The sequence below is a fragment of the Thermobia domestica genome, chromosome 9, assembly GCF_964235325.1.
Source record: "Thermobia domestica chromosome 9, izTheDome1.hap1.1, whole genome shotgun sequence".
Taxonomy (NCBI): domain Eukaryota; kingdom Metazoa; phylum Arthropoda; class Insecta; order Zygentoma; family Lepismatidae; genus Thermobia; species Thermobia domestica.
The window spans coordinates 106,342,668-106,365,133 of NC_137462.1; the positions used below are offsets into that span (position 1 = coordinate 106,342,668).

The 22,466-nt window shown below is 36.2% G+C and overlaps 1 long non-coding RNA gene across 1 annotated transcript; it reads left to right on the forward strand.

Annotated features, from left to right (window-relative positions):
* The first annotated feature begins 811 nt into the window (after window positions 1-811).
* LOC145694064 (uncharacterized) lies at window positions 812-16,877 on the forward strand. Its single transcript, XR_014132902.1, has 2 exons — window positions 812-865; window positions 16,243-16,877. It is a non-coding gene; the product is annotated as an uncharacterized LOC145694064 (long non-coding RNA).
* Window positions 16,878-22,466: the final 5,589 nt, after the last annotated feature.

Consider the following 22,466-nt stretch of genomic DNA (forward strand, 5'->3'; position numbering starts at 1 on the left):
CACAACAAAGAAACAGTCGGTAATACTTAACGCTAGAGAAAAAAATAATAATGCCATTTAATTTCTACGGAAATTTATTAAAATGACATTTCAATGCTATGGTTTCCATTTAAGACAACTACGTAAAATTCAAGATGACGGACGTCATTTTAATGTGTTCTCAAACTTACATGATTACTTTCGTTATATTTCGCAGCCTTTACCACTTATTACGATGTTTCCACAGCTTTAGGCCACCCTGTATTAGGAACAAAATACAAGCGAGGGAAAAGAGAGAGGTCGCTCTACGATTGGTTGAAAACGAAATATTACGGCCGATATTACAACTGTGAATAGAATTCACTCTACTTTGAGAAAAATCATTCCAGATTTACGGGGAATTCTTGGATAACACTCTTTCTGGAGGGAACATTTATGCCTGATGTTCTCTGATGATTGAATCGATCGTACAATAATATGTATGAATCACTGGTATTTAATATAGTGACCTATGTCGTTCGCAGGTGAAAGCAGTAATTTATTACCAAATAAAAAGTAATTAGTGTACGTGCAATACCATATTACATACGGGTGTTTCACAGTCTTTGCATAGTGTTCCTACCAGAAAAACACATTATTCAAGAATTTCCCATACATCTGTGTTAGGGATATGAGATAAAATGTGGCTTAGTGTATGGAATGAGGTTTGAGTAATAATTTAGGGCGTAAAGTATTTTAGTGTTAGAACTGTACTAGAAAAAGAGAGAGGGAAGAAGAAGAAGTGAGAATGATTGCTATTTTCGGAGTTTGTTGAAGAATACAATTGTAAAGTGATAAAACGAGTTTGGTGAGAGAAAGGGGATATAATTAGTCAAGAGATGTAAAGGTATTCAGAGAATATGTTATTGTAGAAGTGTGAAATAAAGAGTATCGTGAAAAGTACATGTTATTGTATATGATTAGTGAACAGGAATGTCAGAAGCTTTAGAGAAGAAGTTTATAGAGTACTAATTTAGGCCAAAGTTTACCTTAACAGATTCTATTAGAAATAGCTCAACAATCTGAAATCACTTTGGCCTATGTTTAGCAGAAGGGGTCCAGCTCTTTTCCTTTAAAAATGTTACAATTTTGGTAATTTCTGTTCACATTCGGTTAGTTTAGGGTAGGGTTGGTTAGTTTAAGTTAGGTTAGTCTAGTTTATTTTACGTTAGGTTAATTTAGTTTATGTTATATTAGTGTAGGAGTCCCGCATAATTTTCCAAAAAATGATAGAATTTCGCTTATTTCTACTAATATTACGTTAGTTTAGGTTAGTTCAGGTTAGCTTACGTTAGTTTATGTTAGGTTATGTTAGATTTGGTTACGTTATATTACGTCTAAGTACTAGCACTCATTTCTCCTGTAAATTTTGTGTTTTTTACGTGCTTCGGGACCCCTTGTACTAAACATACCCCATAATTTTCATCAGTGTACTAGTGGCAATAGTTCCTACTGTCCCACTTTCAATTTACATATTACAAGCAGTGGCGTAACTGAGGGACCCGCAGGGCCTGCATTGCCACCGCAAAGCAAATGCCAAGAATTATAGGCTACAAAAAGCGAACTGAATAGGGAATATCCATTTCCCTGAACAACATTATTTGCTTTAGAAAAGAAAAATATGCTCTGGGTGAAAATTCATGCATTCTAGCAACATCAGTTCAAAAAAACATCTTAGCACTCGAATGTTAAGGGGAAAATAACTTTTGCCTTTTCGGTGACTATTAATTTTAATTGTAATTTTATTATATTCCATGAATTTATTAACCATTGTCTTTTATAGGGACATAATATATGGGAAATTAATGGGCGTGGAAAGCGGGGCCCAAAAATAATCCTGTGGGGAGGCCGGCCATTTTTGCGTTACGCTACTGATTACAAGATAAAACACATAAGTGACTGTATTTCCTGCAAGCAAATAACAGCTATAGAATAGCCGGAAACCATCTGTTTCAATTTCTCAAAATGACAAAGTAATCTGTGTTCCATTTGTACACGTAGAAGCGCTATGATAAAATGTAATAGCGTCCCGTTTAAGACATACTTTTCAACATGTCAATAAGAACACTCATTAACTTACGTTTAACCATATTATCTTACAAGTTTACAAACAGGTTGTTGCAAGTAGAAAGCTTAGGAAAGCAATTATTATATTTAATATCCAATCATGTATCATCGCTGTTCGTAATTAGTTTGTTCTCTTCCAAACTGCTTTTTATACTTATCATATGTGCCCGTGTGTACGTCCGTCCGGGAGATAAAAAGAAAACCTCAAGGACTATTTCTTGGATCACCATCAATTTTCGAAAGGATATGAAGGGTCAAAACTTAGGTATCGAGTTCATGGGTGCAAGTGGTTAATCCAACGGAAGTGATAGAAATGTACTGTTTCCGGTTTCAAAGTTTAACATTATCAAGTAATAAACGGTCATAGATAGCGAAAAGCGATTTCCTGCAATTAATTAAGCATTCCAAGAATACGTATTGTTTTCTATCTTTAACTCTCTACTGAAACCGGAAGTGATAGAAGTCTACTACAACTTCCGGTCTCAATACTGACCTTTATAGATCAAAATCGTTTTGAATTGTTTTAGTGATCCAAGAATAGTTACCTAGGTACCATCACCTCTCTTAACCCTCTGTGTAAAAAAGGAAGTGGCAGAAATCAGCGATTTCCGGTTTTAACATTCATAGCTATTGCTTTAAAACGGTAGCAGATAGTGAGAACTGATTTTCTGTGATCAATTAAGCGTCCCAAAAATATATCCCGTATCCACTTTAATCTCTCTACTAAAACCACAAGAGGTACAAATCTATTACCATTTCCGGTTTTAATAACAATTAAGGAAATATTACGCCATACAAGCAAAACTTCTTCATGTGGTGTACACATGGTACTGATACTTGTTTTAACCTAAAAATCATAACCGTGAGACGTTATCTTAAGATTTTATTTCCTTCTTTGTTGTGAGCGATTACTATCCTGTACACAACATTTTGTGTTCCTAAAATAAATTTGAATTCTTTCTTTTTCTACTTTTCCTTCCATCAACAGAAAATGTTATTTCTGTGATATTGACATTTTAAGTGTAGCTCATGGGCAAAACAAGAATTGCGAAAAAAAAAAATTCGGTCAGTAGAAAAGTTGATGACTTTGGAAAAAAAAATAATAAAAGAAATCTCATGTTATATATTAACCCTTTTCTGCTCCAGTATCTCTTCAGTGTCTCTCTCTCTCTTCTTCTCATCAGTTTCTCTCACTCTTCTCCTACTTTAGTTAGGCTGGAGAATCTTGACAGACTTTTCGGGTCATCGATTGCCGGAAGCAAGCTTCACATCTCTCCCCGGAGTAACATCAGTTTGTTCTTTAAGGATTTCCAAGTCAGTCTTCTGGCTATATTGCCTCGTAAATGTGTCTTGGGTGGAAGTAGCCTATCACGGGAATTATTGAAGAAGGAAGCTGTGTCGTCATTACGTCATTCTCTTCCCTATTTCTCTTTTTTTTTTAAAAAAAAAAAAAAGGATTCTTCGATGAAGAAATGACGTAAAGGAACTGAACAACTCATATGATCACGATGACGATAGTGATGATGATGTTATATATCAGAAAAGGGAATTTAGTTTTCGTTTTTTTTTTTTTTTTTTTTTCGAGAACAGATCATTGAAGCGTAACGAAGCTATCTGTATTTTTGGTAGTTGACAAAGTAATGTGTAAATTAAACATAGGTTTCAAACCAGAGGCAGCTTTATTGGAGCGAACACACATTGGTGATCAAAGCTGAAAAATTCCTCCATAAATAAATCTACGTCGGTTGTACAGGCTCCACAATTACACTTCTCAATCAATCCATACGATTATAGTGATCATTAGCGGGGAGGATATAGGAAGATCAGATTCTGAATAGTATGACCATGGAAGAACAATCACGGAACAATTATTTCCTTCCAAAGAGCTCTTTTCTAAGTTTAACGTTCCTTCAATAGGATTTAATGCATCCTGATCAAAGCATGTTCGCCAATATTGTCCACTGGTTTAAAAAAGAGGCATAGAATTGTCAGCCTTGAAACCGTATGCCTTACGGAGGAATAATCATCGGTAAAATTCTTCGTCATATAGGGTTGAAACCGCTTAGTCAAATCATTAATAAATTTTGTACAGTCCGCAGCAAAAAAAAAAAAAAAAAACTGCAACATGAGCATGTAAGTTTATTGTGAAACTACGCCTAACAGCGCAGGGAATCAACATAACGTCTAAGTGGCACAAATCACGTCAGGAGAAACCTCGGCGTCCTCTCTTGTACACTTATTTTGCAGGAAAAGACTTCATCGTCTCACAATAAACTTATATGCTCATGTTGCAGTTTTTTTGCTGCGGACTGTACCATGAAAGGATGTAAGTTGCAAGATTCGAAATTGCACGCGACATGAATTGCTAATCACCAAAAACCACTTTCATAGAAAATAAAAAGGCAATATCAAGAACTAAATAAAAGTTTCGAAACAAAGTTAGAACGTAGAGGAAATCTACGTTTTCTTTGAACTTAAATTGTTTTCAAAATGACACGAGAAATACTCTCAACTGTGAAGCAATCTCATCTTGATAAATGCAATGTTGATGCTGACTGCAAAACATAGTGTGTGACATTGATAACTAAGAGGAGCTACGTTTTCTCGATCTCACATACCTCGAAAACAGTGTATTGTTTACGAGTCAATGAAATCGTTGTATATTAGTTGTTGTTGATTTGACATTTTATACGGAGACATGAACATTACAACTTAAAGTGAAAATTCGAACGTCTTGAGTTCCCACTGGAAATCGAACCCGGGTATTCCCTAAAGCAAAGTGGTCTTTGTTAATCATACAGCCACGAGAGAACTTCGCTGTTCATCAGTGCTGAGTCGATTGAGGATATCGCAGCTTAACTTCAACTGCATTTCTTTTGAAATACTACCGTCATTGAGATCTTTGGCATGAACACAATTTCAATCATGACGAAAATATTTTTTTTAAAAAATACACTAAATTTCCTTTAAATGGAGATTTGAAGCATATCGTAGACCTAGAGCTGAGAATTGACAACAGTATATGCAACAGCGATACCTGTTAGGATATTTAGACAACGCAACCAAGTTATGGTGGCAGAAACCATCAACTCTGCATTAACATATTTCTTTTTCACTATGAGCAATTTCAATTTATTAAAACAGATACTTTACACCTACCAAACAGGCATTCAATGAATTTCACTACAGAACGAAGAACTCAACGTGACAATTTTGATTTCAACTTTACCCTTAATCTCCAGACCATACAACAATATATAACTTCTATGCAAGCCCTCCTAAAACGAGAACAAAATAACTTACCAGATTATTTTCACGAATTTCAATTTCACAACGCTTTTCCCTGGTTTGTCATAACTAGAGACCGGACGTTAGGCAAAATGCCTATTCTTTAATATTAAAGATATGACCAAAAACAACGTTTTAAAGTTTATATGGGGCGTTATAGTTTCGATTTAAGCGAATTTTATTTTGCCTATTTTGCCTATTTCGACCTTTACTGCCTAAATAATTGCTTTAGTGCCTAATATTGTCTATTCTATGCATTTTCTTCAAATAAGCATTCATTGGGAAAATATATAATTTATGTAATATAATGCACACATGTGCTTGTAAACACAAGCTCTCGTATGTTACAATATATATACAGGATGAACTTCAAAGATGTTCACATACTTCGGGAGGTGATTCATCACATGAAAAGGAGATAAAAGTCCTCTTGAATGTCATGAATCATCTCCTGAAGTATGTGCGCAACTTTATGTCCCATTCCAATTGTCAGGATTCGATTTTCGATTCCAAGTTGGTACTTCTGTCACTCGAACACGACGCAGAATTCGACAACATGCTACAGAACTTTTTGTCTTCTTTTCATGTCACGAATCCCCTCCCGAAGTATATGCACATCTTTCAGACTCACCCAGTATGTAGAATGCATAACATGCCTCGTTTTTGTATATACAGTAAAATAAAATATTCTTTAACAAACAAATATGTTTCTATATTCTTTGAACATTATCTATGACTTGAATCTATTTTTTAATGGTATTAAGTATTTATCTTCATTATTTCGAGTTACATTTTAGTGCCTATTTTTTAAATTTTAAGTGCCTATTTGCCTGCCTATTTTGCAGGTTTTTAGTGCCTAAACATCCGGTCTCTAGTCATAACCATTGACACTTGAGTCTTTCTAGTTCTTATTGTAATTGTCATTTCTCTATATTTTCTCCACAAACGCGTAATGTGTGGTACATAAACACGACAGTGATTTTCATTTTCATCTTCATTAAAGAATGCTCATACTACTGATATCGTCTATCACAGCCATCATTATGATTACTCTTTTCATTTATATATGTCTAATTCATAGAACTGATCCTCAACGAAAGGTACAAAGAACCAAACCGGTAATTTCAGTATTCTTCGAAAGAACGTTATCAGAACCCCAACCACCCGCCATTGTGAAAACTGCAATATCGACGAACATCCAACAATAGGCGGATTGGTTCACATCTGTTAACTTCTGTCAGTGCCAACACACTCCCATCTTTGATCGAAGTGATACCAAATATTGCTTGCTATTGGGGGCAATGCGTGGAACTACATATTCTTTCACTACATACGTCCATCAAACTTTTCATAATATGATATTATACAGTGTTGATTGATATTCCGGCGGTCCGTTTAATACTATACATAGCATAGTGCCTCCAGTGTTTTGTGATTATTGATCAGTGTTGCAAGTGCATTTTTTGTGTGCTCTTCATCTTAAACATAATCTACAAGATTATTTTTTCCCATAGTTGGGTGCAATATCCCCTTATATTGGAAGCGTTTCATATTATTAAACAAAACCAGGTACTTCGGCACAAGCACCAGCAAGCAGACGACGGATATCATCATCATCGACGGAATACGAAGAGATACGAAGATGAACCCTTCGGCCCTCTGAAGACTGGTCATATAAACAGACACCTCAAGGTACAAGACATCAGTCGTTAACTGGTCACTTCCCATCTATCTCTAGCTGCAACGGGCAAGACATATTCCCTTCTCTCCAAGCTGCAAAAGGCGGAAGAGATTCCTCTAATCGTGCCTCTTTGCTGCAATGGACAAGAGGTATCCTCACCTATCTCCGTGCTGCAACGGGCAGGAGATCTCAACTTTACGTCTCTGCTGAAACAGTCAAGAGTTTCCTTTAGACCCAGCTGCAACGGGTAGGATATTTCTTAAGTATCGATCTACATCCAGCAATGGGCAGGAGTCCAACTGTGCTTAACTTTGAGGAAAACTTTTAAGGATGTATCTTCCACTTTCTCTCCTCAACTATAGGTTAGTGGTCAATATGGAAATTTTAAAACTTTTCTATCCCTTGGGAGAGCTGTTTTACACTTTAATAAGGTCTCTTCTTCGTAGCCGCATGTAGGTTTCGGTGGAGTGAAAAGTGGACAAATTTTTTTTTTTTTTTAGAAATTCGATTTTGAATAGGAGGCAAAAGTTGTATCATATCGTAGTACTTTACCATGCAAAATTTGAATTCAATTCTCTAAAATAAATTTTAGTCGGCGCGCAATGGGCCTTAAGTTTGATAGATTTTGTAAATGAGTGAAAAGAGCCCAAAGTTTTATTTTTTAAAATTCGAATTCGGATATAGAACAAAAGTTGCATCATATTGTAGTCCTTTACAACGAGAAATTTCAATTCTCTAAAATATTCTTTAGCTGGAGTGCAATGGATCTTAAGTTTGATAGATTTTGTAAATAAATACATGTTTATTGTGCATTTGTGTAATTATTAGTCAGTTCTTAGCTTGAAGGAGACTGTAATTTGAAGGTGTTAAGATTCGTTGTCGTGTCCAGATGGATTTCTAAAGCTATCGAAGTTCATATTCTACGTTACAGGCTACATCAACCCAGAACTCACCATGAGGAGATGGCTGCCGTCGAGTTCCATCCCACCCACCTACCAATATTAGATTGAATGTTTCATAAATTTCATTCACGTCTTCAAGCAAAATGCTGCAGTCATGTATTTTCTCAAGTCAATTTTGGAACGAATAAAGAAATCTCTCGTGGCCCATATACTGGCGAAGAAGCTTCACTAACTATTTTCACTAATCTTTCCCCTGCTTGCATATGACATGGAAACTCATGAATATCAACACATGTACTTTATGAAGAACAAATTTCTCGCAATTTGTCATCTGTAATATGAGTCAGTATCAGTGGTTCTGTTGTTACACTCATTTCAGTTTATCACTTCTGTGTAATTACTAGCTTCGAAGTTTAATACTGACACTTGGAAGGAACGAATTTCAGAACGTTTACATTGTTTTCTGGATAGGATAATTTTATCGGCAGCAAGGATGCGCGTAGCTGATCTGTCGTCATCAATCATAACAATAAGAATATTTTCAGGATACGCATAGAATGCATTTCTGGAAATTACTTTATTGACAGAAGTCTTGCATGGTTCTCGTAAACATCTCGAAAGTCTTATGGTCAAGAACAAATGTTTAGCTCCTTATTTGGCAAGAGGTTTCATTTTTATGGTGAACCACACTGGTGCATATACTTTTACTACGAACTTTGCGAGAGTTTTGAGCTCCTCTGAAGAATTTGGCGTTGATATATATAGACGCAAAAGTCTGTAAGCCATTGTTAACCAGCGAGCATGTGCAAGTTTCCTAGGTTTATTATCTGCTAGTTTTTTTTTTTTTTTTTTTTTTTTTTTTTTTTTTTTTTATCTCAGCCTCCTCTTATGACAGATTGACATATTTGAAAAAAGTATCTTTGATCATAAATGAGATCACGCACATTTAGGAATGTAGGGAGTTTTGAAGAGATCTTTCCGAAGCCGCACACTGGATTTGTTTCACAATTCACCAATGATTTACCAATAGGACCAGATACAGTAACAATAGTTATATCATCGATTTCTTTCAGTGAATGACGGAGTTCAATGATATGCAATAAACATATGCACCACTGCAAGGGCTCTCCTAAATGGTTTTCGAGCACTCTAATCATCCTCCTTTTGACCCGACGTTAGTATTAGTACCATCGCAGCCAATAGCTATCATATCTGATAGATCTACAATCCACATTATTTTCTTGTAATTCGCGGCAGATGGAAGTAGCAATATTCTTTGCTGATGCTGAAACGGTCAAAGAGTCATGGCCGAGAAATGTATTACCCAGTTCTTCAAGGACACAATAATGTTCTTTCCCCTTATCTCTTTGACTTCCGGAGCGGGACATTACGAGTGTGTCTTTTCTTCCCATCAAAATAGTTGCTACGAGGTTTCACTTTATTAACAATCACTTTAGTTCTTACACTTTTACGATTTCTTGCAATCTCTCTCTATATTTCACTTCTGTCAATTATGTTTTGTGGATGCTCTGGGATCACAATATTAAAATCTTCCAAAACTGCAGTAGCAATTGCTGCAATTTTTCTTCCAGTCACGCCGGTTTTCCCCTTCACTTTTGCTAATGTTGGAAGGAAGTTTCTAATTTCCGTGCATCTAATCTGTGCTTACTTTCTTGTCTTTAAAGGATAATTCCAATTAAAATCAGAATCTTCTCCAGCTTCAGTGTCTTCTTCATTGCCTTCTTTTCTTGTTTCCAAAGATGATGAGGAGTCTGAAAATTTAATAATGTAACTGATACTAAGTTGGTTGAAAGTTTGACCGCAAGATTGCTTTTTGGCTTTCCTTTCTTCTCTCTTCTTTGTCCAAGTAAGATCAATACCACCGATTACTATGTTTCTACTTGTCCTTTTGTCTGATAAAACACTATTTCCGATACAAGCACTTTGAGTGTCCTGTACAACGACACACTGTGAAATCTAAGCACTTGCAAGCTGATATGTCAAACTGTTCATTGCCTTGCTTCTTCAATTCTTGTAATTTATTTATTTCTTCTTTCATGCTCCCTCTTACTGCCAATTTTTAAAAACTTTTTTTGTTTTCTGTGGCAACTGTCGATCACTACTCATATACTGACGAGCGAAACAACTGGAATTGAAACACGTTTCCAAATACCTTCTATCATTTCTGTTATCATCCTGGAAATCAAATTCTCTGCTGGTTCTTTGCTTCCGCCTCCCTTTAGCTGCTGACGCGTAAATAAATAACATCCATAACGTCTTCGTAAGTTGGAAGCGTTCTCCAGTAGACATCTTTGGCACTACAAAACATCTCTTCTGCTCTTGACACATTCTACCTGGTTGATTTTGCCTTCTTTCTTCTTCTTTATAGCACAAAACAAAAACACCAGATGTTAGGCTGTAAGACAGTGGTAGATAATAAACCACCAGTAACTACAAAAGCGCAATACTAATCAGATCACTAACATAGCAACATGACCGCTAACCAGACCCGTGTCTCGTGCACACGTACAACACTCTAATAACACTAGCGAACAGTGAAAATGTAACTGGAATGAAATAAATGTTTTTTTAAACTATATCGATCACGCTGATAAGTAAAACGACAATGAAAAACTCGAATTAGCTCTCGTTCCCAAGCTAAAGGGGGGAGGTGAAATTAATTATAATTATTATATTTTATTAGCATTCATTGTCAATCCCTTCGCACATAAGGCGCTGATGGTAGACAGAATGATTGAGTTTTCTGTAGGACAATAGCTGTGTGTATTTTGTCACTATTTTTAGCCCGGGCTTATAGTAACAAGTGGGAGGGGAAGAGGAAGGGAGGAGTCGACCATGTTTTATTTAAGTGTAGTTTCAGTCTGTTACAAGCTGTGTTGTGTTCGGGTGCTGGAAGAACGTGTTACTGAAGTGTAGATAGTGCGTGTAGTCATTTAATTACTGTGATTCAATATGCCTAGCAAATGTGTAAAAAGTGCTGACAATTTTTGTCACATTTGCGGACAGACTATATTGAAATGGCAAAGGAGGCCAATAACGCCATATATTAGGAAGGCGTATAAACTGTACTTTGGCCGTGAAATCGGGGACCAGGATAAACCATGGGCTCCTCATGTATGTTGCATATATTCTGTTTCGAGTGTTCATTCGTGGTTGAATCGTAAAAGATCTTCCATGGGCTTTGCTATATCCATGATCTGGCGAGAGCCATCAAACCATGTGAACGATTATTACTTTTGTATGACAACTTCATTAACACATGGTATTTCCAAAAAGAAAACGTCTTCCTTCACATATCCGAAAGATAAAGCTTAACTGTTGGCGTCAAGACTACAACAGTGGAACTGCCTTGATAAGACGGTAAATGCGTTCCGTAACCGCGTTCCGTAACCGCGTTCCGTAACCGCCATATATCATTCCTTCCATTTTACAAAAGTGAAAAGAACTTGGTATTTTGTAGTGATGTAGTACAGTACTACAGTATTCGCGCCGAGTGGTGAAACTTGACCTAGATCTATCGATTTCACCACCCAATAGAACGCGAGGATGTGCTCCGGTCGTCAATCCCCACCCTTCAAATTTTGTCAGTGTCGTCTCTCGCACTACATGGAAAACATCTCCCAAGACTACAGTGTTGTCGGATTGGCGCCAAGTTCCATTTTGTTAATTGTTTTCTTGATGTGTTATGTTTTCGTTGTTACTATTCGTGTTATTGTTACCGTTTTAGAATAATTGTTACAGTGGTTATTTTTGTGCACAGTGTTAATGGTAATTTCTAAATACTCATTTACTGACTCTTCAAAGTTTGGCAACATTGTTGGTGAATTTTAGCTGTTTGATGTTTCCCCAAGTGTGCGCTCGGGAAGCGCCTCCACGAATTGTACCGAAGTTTTCCGATCCATCGGAGCTTAAGCAAAATATTTCTGTGATTGGCTTAGAGCCCAAGCTTCACGACTCGGCGCGAGTACTATAATGGCAGCTATGGGCATTGACTATAAAAGTGATGAGTGGAGGTTGTTCATCGACTCCTCCAAAATAAGTCTTAAGCGTGTCCTACTGCATATAGATAACGTGTTACCATCGATTTCGGTTGGGTATGCAACTTAGGGCTACATGAAAGAAACATATGATAACAATTGTTATTTCGATTGAACTATGACAAGTTTAAATGGCAGATTTCCATTGAACTGAATGTCATAGGCATATTACTTGGGCTACAACAAGGCTACACAAAATTCTGTTGTTAACTGTGCCTCTAGGATAGCAGCGCCAAAACATTTCATTATAAAAAGAAACATAGCCTTAGCGTTAATAAGTTGAACCAGAACCTTATAATGTTATGCAGGAAGAACTCACCGCATCCAATAACATAATTCTCCCTGCTCTTCATGTAAAATTGGGCCTAATGAAAAACTTCGTTAAGGGCATGGACAAAACTGGAGAAGCATTTCTCTATTTGTGCGAGAAATTTCCGTCTTAGCAAGACGAAAATAAAAGGGGATTTTTGCGGCTGCCCAGATACAACTGTGGTGCTGCAAGCGATGAGCACAGGAAACGCTTCCACCAGCAAATTTCGGGCATGAAAATGAGATTCAAGGGAAAGTGGAATGCATCAATGTTAGCCGATTACTGCTGGACACTAATCTGGGAATCATCAGCTGAAAACTACAAACGCGAAACAAAGCGGTTGCGTCTTCAGTGACCTTCCTGCGAGGGATAACAACAAGGTAAATACATGCATAAGCTTATATAGGTAATAACGCAAAATTATTATAACTTCAAAACGAGAGCTAATCTTGCATTTTCATTAACGTTTTCGTTATCAGCACACCCGAAAACATAAAGATTAGCTGTTCTCATGCCAGTTACAGAAAAAAGTAAAATTTTGTTGGCTAGTGTAACAATCGTTAGGCTGCCAAACAGTTCCGCAAGACTTTAGCATCTGCACGAGCGCGCACCCTGATTTAGTGCTTTACCTTCGTATCTGTACTCACCAAACTATTATACTAGTGACTTAATACTGCCAATAAGTTCATTATAGGATATCAGGAATAGATTCTTACTAAACAGCAAAAAGCTTCTTTATGACAAACTAGCAAAATGCTTGTAGTTGAATAGTTTCGTCTTATTATTCCCAAATTTCAGGGCCACTGCACACCTTCTAAGAATAATTTTAGAGAATTAAACATTCTTGTTGCTATCTACTGATAAAGGAAGCATCTTTTGCCTTCTATCCACAATACAAATTACAGTTTACTTTCAGCGAAGATTTGCCAAATCGTTATATAGAACTGGACATTGATTTATAAAATCTCAAATTTAAAGCCCCTTTCGCCCCGGCTAAAAATTATTTTAGAGAATTGAAATTTTCTAGGGTAAAGTATTATGATATGATGGAACTTTTCCCCCCTATCCAAATTCGTATTTCGAAAATAAAAAATTTCGCTCCACCCTGATGTACATATTCTATTCCTGCCCTCTATCAACATGGTGATCCAATCGGAGAGCCAAATAAGATGACCAAGCATGCTGTTTCTTTCATGATCTGTTGTCCATCATTAGCTTCCTTTAGTACGTCTTCATTTCTTTTTCTTTCGATCCATGATATGCGCCAACACCACATTTTAAATACTTCCAGTTTGGATATTTCAGCTTTTCTCAATGTCCCCGTCTCTGATCCGCAAAAGCGCCAGCTTCATGCCAGAATCTTAACAAATCGCTTTCGAACGTCCAACAACAAATTTCTTTATGTTAGTAATCCTCATTTTCTATTGAATGCTTGTTTCGCTTGCTCTATAGTTGAACTTACGTCTTTTTCACTTCGTCGATCCAAGATATTAGACTTCCTTAATAGGGAAACGTCTTAATGTCTTCGATTTCCTCTCCCTTTAGGAATATGTTTGCCTCTTCCTGTCCTGTTCTTGTGCTCTTTGTCACTTTGGTTTTCCTCCTATTTATCTTCATTTTGCATGTTTTTTTGAGAGATATAGAAATCACTTATTGTGACCCATTGTATAAGCTGTACAAATACTTTTATAATGATAAAAACATAAACCAATAAAACTGGGACATAAACCAGTGTACCATTGGCTCTACTGAATATTACAGTATTGTGCAAGAATGTGACACACATCAATCGGAATTTTATATTGATGTGGAGAAAATTAGAAGTTTGAGAGTAAATTTCGATGTAGTTTTCGAGGAAATAGAGAAAAACAAATTTTAAAGGGTTAAAAAGTATGACCTTCGTAGCCAACGATAATTGAAATCTTTTATTCTGCTGGAACCAGAGGTAAAAGTGAGGGGGAACACGGGAGGACGCCGTAGCCTCATTTCCAGAAAATGTACGTGGCGTCCCCCCCAAAAAAAATTACAATGGGCAAAGGTATGTATGGGAGTCGGCGTGCGTCATGTGTCCCCCTAGCTTTTCAGATACACTTTTACCCAGGGCCGTCGCCTGGGTTGTAAGCGCCCGGGGCAAGAATTCCTAGGCGCCCCTCCCCCCAGGGCCTATTCTGTACTCCTAGATTTAAATATGGAATGTAAGATCATAACGTAAGATAAAAGAAGTTGGTATTATGTCAATTTTTTAAGTGAATGTCTTTTGTAGTTAAAACATAAAAGTTAATGAAAACAGGTTTTGAATTATTGAAATCAAGTGCTATTCTTGTTTATTTTGAACTGACATCAACATAGTAATAGCATAGAATATACAATAACAATACAAATATTAAATTCCAAGATTTAAAAAATATATATATCACAGAGGGCTGGAGAGAGTTCCAGTTGAATAATCCTAGGCCTAGATGTTTCAATTACGGTTAATTTTTAAGTTCAATACTTTATCGCGAGTCCCTCAAGGATCTAACTTAGGTCCCCTGTTGTTTCTTCTTGTTATTAATGATAGTTAGATAGCCTAATTAAGTACACGACACTATAACAGAGCATTAAGCCTGTTGTGTTGTCCTTATGAAATAAATAAATAAATAAATATAAATTTTACTTAACCGTGACCTGATCATTATTAAACTATCTGAATTAACATTATTTAAAAAAAAAAATCATTTATTATCATAATCTAAATTCCTTAAATTTTATTGATTTGTCGTCCCGACGCCTTTCCTAGTCGCGGCACCCAGGTCGATTGCCCCGGTCGCCCTTCCCTACTTTTACCCCTGGCTGGAACAGATGTTTTGTTTATATGTTTAAGTATGATACATGTACTGTTAGATTATATCTTGTTTGTCTTCTTCTAGTGGAGACATACAGAAGTTTTCAGAGAGACACATATCCTATTTGTTACATGTTGCAAGCATAGGATAATGGAAGAAAATATAATCTATTTCAGATCAGTATTTTCTTGATGTTTAATTCAAACTGTACATTAAATGTTTTACTTCAAGTGAGAATGTATCTTTCCTTATTGAAATGAGAATGTAATCTTCCCTCAAGATACTCTCCATTACGTGATTGCTGTTGTGGAGAAAATAAAGGAGTTGTTAAAACCTTTTGATTGGGGACCTTGTGGCATCATCTCTCTATAATAGCAGAAAGAGAAAGGAAGAATAAAAACGCACCTTCGACACGAAATTACCAAGGCCATCGTATTACTTCTTAATTGCGATTGCGTAATTTGTCCAAGTAAGCACTCAACTGTGATATCAATTCCACTCCAACTCGTTTGCTTGCGAGAGTTTCACACAGCATTAAGAACTTTGAATTCGAAAACGCGTGGGAGGCAGTTCTAAGCTGTAGAGAGGAAAGTATAAAATGCTGCACTGCCAACAGCAAAACAAAAATTTTCCATTCGATTGTCTGATTTACTTCTACGTAATAGCTTCGAGGTTAAGTTGTGCATCTTCTCTCCTCCGCTCGTTTCATTCTCGATAACTGGTTAATGAGAGTCTGTTGGTAATTAATGGTTCCGCGGGGGTGGCAGTGCGGAAGTCGGATAAATCTCCGTGAGGCAATCCGTTCCGACTGAAATTGCTGCTCCTGTGAATGGTTCTTTGGAGAGCTGCCGAAGGATAAACTCTTATTGGGTCATTAGGAGGGGTGATTACTTTCAGTGGGTTTCAAACTAGATATTTCTTACTCACGCAGGTGGAAACAAATTTGATTTTTTATTTTTATCTTCAGATAATGCTAATATCAGGATTACACATTACATTATATCAAGCTTGAATTTGCAGTTATACCTAGCCTATTTTGTTTCTTTATTAATTTACTCGTAGAAAACTACAGCTAAATTACTTTCTGTTACAGGTGTGTGCTGAAACTAATGGACCCTCTTGCTTATCTTATTACCAAAACACCTTAGGCTATGACATTTATTCTTATGAGTGTTAGAATGAGGAATTCTGAGTGGAATGTAACTGGACAATTGATCACCCTTTATTTCATAACGTATTAGTGTATAACAGGTAAAAAAAAAAAGTGAAGATAACACAAATACCAAGTGATATATCTAATTAAGCTGAATAAAATAATGAAGATAAGAGAATCTATGCATTGATTGCAACAGAATAAGAACAATCGTCCCTCTGACGTTGAATCTATATCAGAAGGACATTGCTCTCTATACCTCACTGTCTTTTTTTTTCTATGGCGATAAAGGTTTAAACAAAATATTGTTCATTTCAACTACCTGCGGATTCAATACAGGAATAAGTGTGGAGATGGAATCTATTTTTGGGACAATGAATATATTACCAAAAAAAAAATGCGTCTTGATAGCATTTACCGTTTTTGTTCTACGAAAAGGAGTAAGGAAACCGGAAATAATATTAAATTTGAACCTCTTCCGTTTTCGGTAGAGTGTTGTGGATAGTCATGATATGTTCTGTTGTCTTCAGACGCTAAATTATTTGCAAAAAAAAAAAAAAAAAAAAAAAAAAGAAGTACGCTTCTCGCTATCTATTACCATGTTTGTTATGTGGCCATAAAAATTGAAACTAAAAATCGTTTATTTCAACCAATCGCGGTTTGATTAGAGAGCTATGGCAGGAGAGAGAACAGATGTGAGCGCGGGTTCAATTGAGGTTAATGAGGGTGAATCCAAGTGAACGCAAGCCCTATTGCGATTAGTGAGAGCGAGACCAATTGAAAAATAATAAAACGAGTGCAAGTGAGTGTGAGTTCAATTAAGACGTGAGTGTGACAGGAGTGATAAATAGCCAATTGAGAGAAGTAATCCTGAGTGCGAGTGAACTTGAATTCATTTGAGATTAGTGCATGTTTCTAGGCAATAAGTGTCTAATCCCCTCCTACTTTTATCCTCTAACTAAACATTACTGTTTCCATGATTATACAAACTTAGATTTCTTCCTGAAATGTATACTGTAAAAGACAAGGGATTTCTATCCGATTTTAATAAAATATTAAAAAGTTAGGACTATTGATAATCGTAAAAAATATCAAAGAGTATACTTAGAGTGGGTTTGAGCTATGGTTCTTGACCATTCCACCGTAAATGCGGTTGTCATTGATGTCTTGACAGTAATTGAATTCTGTATTCTCACTTCGAATCTGCTGTGATATATTTTTCTTTGTTTCATAGATTCTTGCTAATTTCCCTTACTTTTTCGTCACTTACTACACTATGCATTATTTGTATTTACAACTTATGCCCTCTTGCTTAATGTACTCTAGATTTTCATTGCCTCTCTCCGAAAAAAAACTTAGCTTTGTCTCCAAACAACATAGCTTTGTCTAACTTAAATCTCATATTCTCCACACTAGTCGGTGTAGCAATGCTGGCTCCCAAACAGGTGTACATTTACTTGCTTGACAGATATAATTTTTAAATATTCATATTACTTGTAGATAAGAACTAGCGAAATCAACTTTCCATAATCTTCTTGAGAAGGAACACTGTTTACCTATTTTCTTGTACTGGATTTATTTTGCTCCTTTATACTGTGTACTTTATGTAACTGCAGAGGATATTAGGAACTATGAGATCTGGAATCTCGAAGGACAGCTAGTGTTACTATTTTAAGATATTACACGATTGGAAAGCATATCTTTGCAGTAAGCCAAACTTTGCCTTGTAATTTGACAGAACCAGATCTCATTTTTTTTTACAACAACGTGAGGTAGAAACCTGCCCCATAAATAGACATAAGTGCACTAGCTATATTTATTTACAGTTCTTAAAACTAAATTAATAGATAAATCTAAATGCCAAACACTCAACTCTCAACTTTTCTATGATGAGACATCTTCCACGAATTTCTTGTAGTTGTTCACAAATTGAAATGAGAGAAATGTTGTTTCTTTACGACCCATTTAAATAAAATTGGACTTCAGCTGTCATTAGTAATCTATTGTGTTAATTTTGGAATGCTACGAAAAATATTTTCTCAAATTTGTTAATTATCATGGCAAAACTTATCGTCAAGTCCCGATTTTTATTTATTACAAATTATCTCCCATCTATGTTCTTTTCGTATAACAATATTTGTTAAAGAATGTTAAGTGATTTAATTAATATTTTTAAGTATAAGAACAAATCCTCGAATGAGAACCAGAGAAACGTAACTCAACTTCCGTAGGTTTACAGGTGAGAGGACAAAAATATTATTTTCTTAGAAAGAAGTGTTTTTAATAAGATGGTACAGCTACATTATAACAGATGATTGACAAGGAGAACAGATGGCGCTATGTTCCATTTACACCAAGTGGGGCTTTCAAAATTATGTCCAAACATGAAGAAAACTAAAACCGCATTTTTGGAGTTAGGTTCCTCTGGTTCTCATGTGACGAAATGGTTTCACTATTTTCAGATTCTTGGAGATGAGAAAGATCTACAATAACTTTATTTCAATATGTTTTCCAAACATCAATGGCGTAATTAAAGGCTCGGCCTCCCCCCAACAACGAAGAGAGAGGACACCTTCTCCATGTTTCTAATAGGTTATCTATATATATAAAAGAGAACGCACAAATCCTTTGTTACCTCATCACGCTAATACGGCTGAACCAATTTCTTTTATTTTTGGGGGGTTATTAGGATTTGGACCCTAGATGGTTTTTATCATATCACTTTAATTTTTAATTACCAGTGTCTTGAGATAATTGACCATTCAAGTGTCCATAACGTACAAATCCTTTGTTAGCTCATCATAGCTAAATCTAACCGTATTTATATGCAACCCACATGACCGTGTCACTCGGCGGGTTAACATAAATGACAGGCGATATAATGTTAACATTCTTCTATGGTTTTTATCATATCACTTGAAAGCGAAAAAGTAAAAATTATCTAAGTAACAAAGTTTATTGCGTTCCAGGGTGACCGCAGCGAAGCGGGGTGAACGCTGCTAGTGTTAGAAATTGATTTCTGGGCTTTAGACAGCTATGGCCACGTTAGCCCGTCACATATGAGAGATGATTTCCTTCGGTGATCCCACTATCCGAGGAATTGGAGAGGAATAAATGAATGGAGAAGAAAGGAAGTGTTCTGGGACCATTATATTAGGTGACATCAGTTGTAAAAATGTGGGGGAACGCAGGAGGGCGCAGTCCACCTACCTCTAAAAATATGTATGACGTTCCCCCAGTTCCTAAAAAAAATTAGCCAGATAGGTAGGGGGATGGCGTGACTTCGTGCCACTACCTACCGTCCCCCTACTTTTTCAGATCCACTTTTACTCTTGGGTATCATCTTGACATTTGCCTGGTGTGAAAGAGGAAACCCCAGGAAAATTTCGCTCAGGACAGCTGGTCTGAAAAACGTTTAAACTTTTCCATGGATCGGTCGCACTAAAGGCGATAGCATTAACAACAACACTGTGCGGGGCACATTATGTTTCTATTGAAAAGACAATACGAAACACTAGTCTATTGTTGCAACCTTCAAGAAGAATTTACTGATGTTACAATGACTTCTAAAATTCATCACTATAGATAGGAAAGCATGCTTTTAAAAACTCATATGAGTCGTTAAGTTTTAAACCGGTTTTGTTCATTTAAAAGAAATACTGGAAAACTGAGAAAAATGGCAGGATCGATACGTAGGTAGAACTGGAAATACTTGACTGTGTTCATGTGAATCACTTCTTCAAATATTTCCAGTTCTACAATAAATATCGATAACTGAAAACCAGTTTCTCTCAGTTCCAGCCAGGATTTGCTGTAAATGAAAAAAGAGCTGATATGGAACTGGCCGACTGCAAACAGAATGTCTTTTTGGGCATAGAAATAGAAAGTATATAAATATTCAGTTTATGGAAATACTGATACGTGCTGGATATGAAGGCTTATGCTATAGCTGTTCAAGCATGCACACTTTTGCATAATTTCTGGTTATAACCTGCTTCTGAATGCAGAACTAAACTTCATATAGTTTTGTACTGTATTTAACTGCAACAAATCAAACGTCATAAACGCCATTTCGTGTAAGAGAGAAAGAAACATAAAAGATACACACACGTACACCACAACGTCAGATACATGAGAAGTATTAAACGAAAAAAGTTTTAAACGATTTCTCGAAATCAATAAATGTTTTAGATTATTTTTCATTTAACAAACCTGACCTTTCTTCTACAGCTGAAAAAATGCCAACTTAGTAGGGATTTTACACATTCAACATTTTCCAAATATGTTTGTTTCACAGTTGGAAATCTGTTCACCAGGTCCAAATTGTGATACGCATCTCTTTAAATATTGTGATACGCTGAAGGGAAATAGACAGACTGCTTGCTAAGCAAGTGTTTTTAACAAACAGAAATCGTGCAAGATCTCTCACTCATACATGTTCTTTTCTTCTAATTTCTGCACTCATAAGTATTCAAAAGCAGAGTAGCGGCTGGAACAGTTCATAAATCTAATCTATAACGTCAACGATATTAAACTCTCCGTCACAAAGGTGAGGTGTACCATACCCCAGCGGTATTACTTACAGTTGTAACTACTGGATGACTCCACGGGTTAGCCATATAAAGATGAACGAAAAGGAAAGAAATCAGTAATATAATAATAATAGTATATCCCAACTCAGTAAAAATGTGTTAAAAATATAGCCAAAGCTAATTGAAGTGACGGTGTGCTATACACTCCACCTTTGCAGTGGCGGTACGCGACTCTACCTTTATAACGGAGAGTTAATAACATTTGAAGCGCTTAGAGAATAAAAGGTGGTATGTAGCAAATTGAATATTTCAGGAATATTGACTTCTACAGCTTTGTCTGTTAACATACTTGCTTCATCGTTTCTAAATATCTGACCTCAGAGGAGGACTCATTCAATGATGTGTTACGTTGCATGACTAACATGTAACACGTGCATAAACCGCCATAATGCAACGTTTCAAAAAATGTAACATAACACCTTTATCCTCTAAGCGCTTCATTTATAGCAGCTCCTTCATGGTTAAGGTTTGAGTGTGTGTGTGTGTGCCTTTGGCCTGGGAGATTCAGGTTCGATTCCCAGCAGGAGCTCATGTACTTCGAATTCCACGTTAATCAGTAGGTTCGCGTCTCATATATTCTCGCTGCTTTAAAGGCGCTAAACTCAAAATCAACTCAATAATATTTAGTGCGTTACTTCAGGTGGCGCTGGCATCCTCTAAAAAATTCTTAATAAAACAAATATAATTAACTCAATTCACTTTGTTTTAACGATTTGGAAGTTCCCTAATGTCTTAGGAACCCCGCTTCTGCATTACGGAATCTACGGGATGTTATTTACGCCTCTGCAAAACCTATTACGTTTTTTTAAACAAGATTGTGACAGAGCAAAGTAAACTCAGAGTCAGTTATTTTTTAGAGCAATTATATTTTTTACTTAACCTCCGTATGCGGTAACAAGATTATGAAGTACAGGGCCAATTATTATTAGAGTAAAGCATGTCCTCTTGTTTTGTTCTACCCGCCAAGTGAACTTTGTGGTGGACAAACACCGGGTGCGTGGGTTTTCTCGGGGTTCTCCCGTTTCCTCCCACTTTCTTCAGTCCACCATTTCATTCATTACTCATCATCACCGTCTCCTTTAGCCTAACCGGCATAACCTTGGGACGTAAAACTCAAAAATTTCATTTCATTTTTTCATTTTTTGTTTTGTTCTATCAATACGATGGTAAATATAATGGTAACTTTAGATATTTATTAAATAATCGTTATATTTAATTGCTTCCATAATTAAGTAGTACCTTTTTTTTTTTTTTTTTTTTTTTTTTTTTTTACTTGAGGAATACTTTATAATATTTTGCGATTTACTTTTCTTGGGAAGTCACGTAGTTTGGTTTTACAGCGTGTGAATAGATGGAGTACACAAATAAAGCGACAGTGGTTACAGTTTGACTTATACGTTTCCTTCTTTGGAACCTAACAGACTGGACTGCAATATGGCTTAAAATTTTAGAATGAAACGTTAACGCTATAAAAGATTGTAAAGTTTGTTTATCCATAGAAATGTTCAAACATCAACTAATTGATAGCTCACATCGAGCTGAACAGAATGACTTACTTTTGAGCGTATTTTT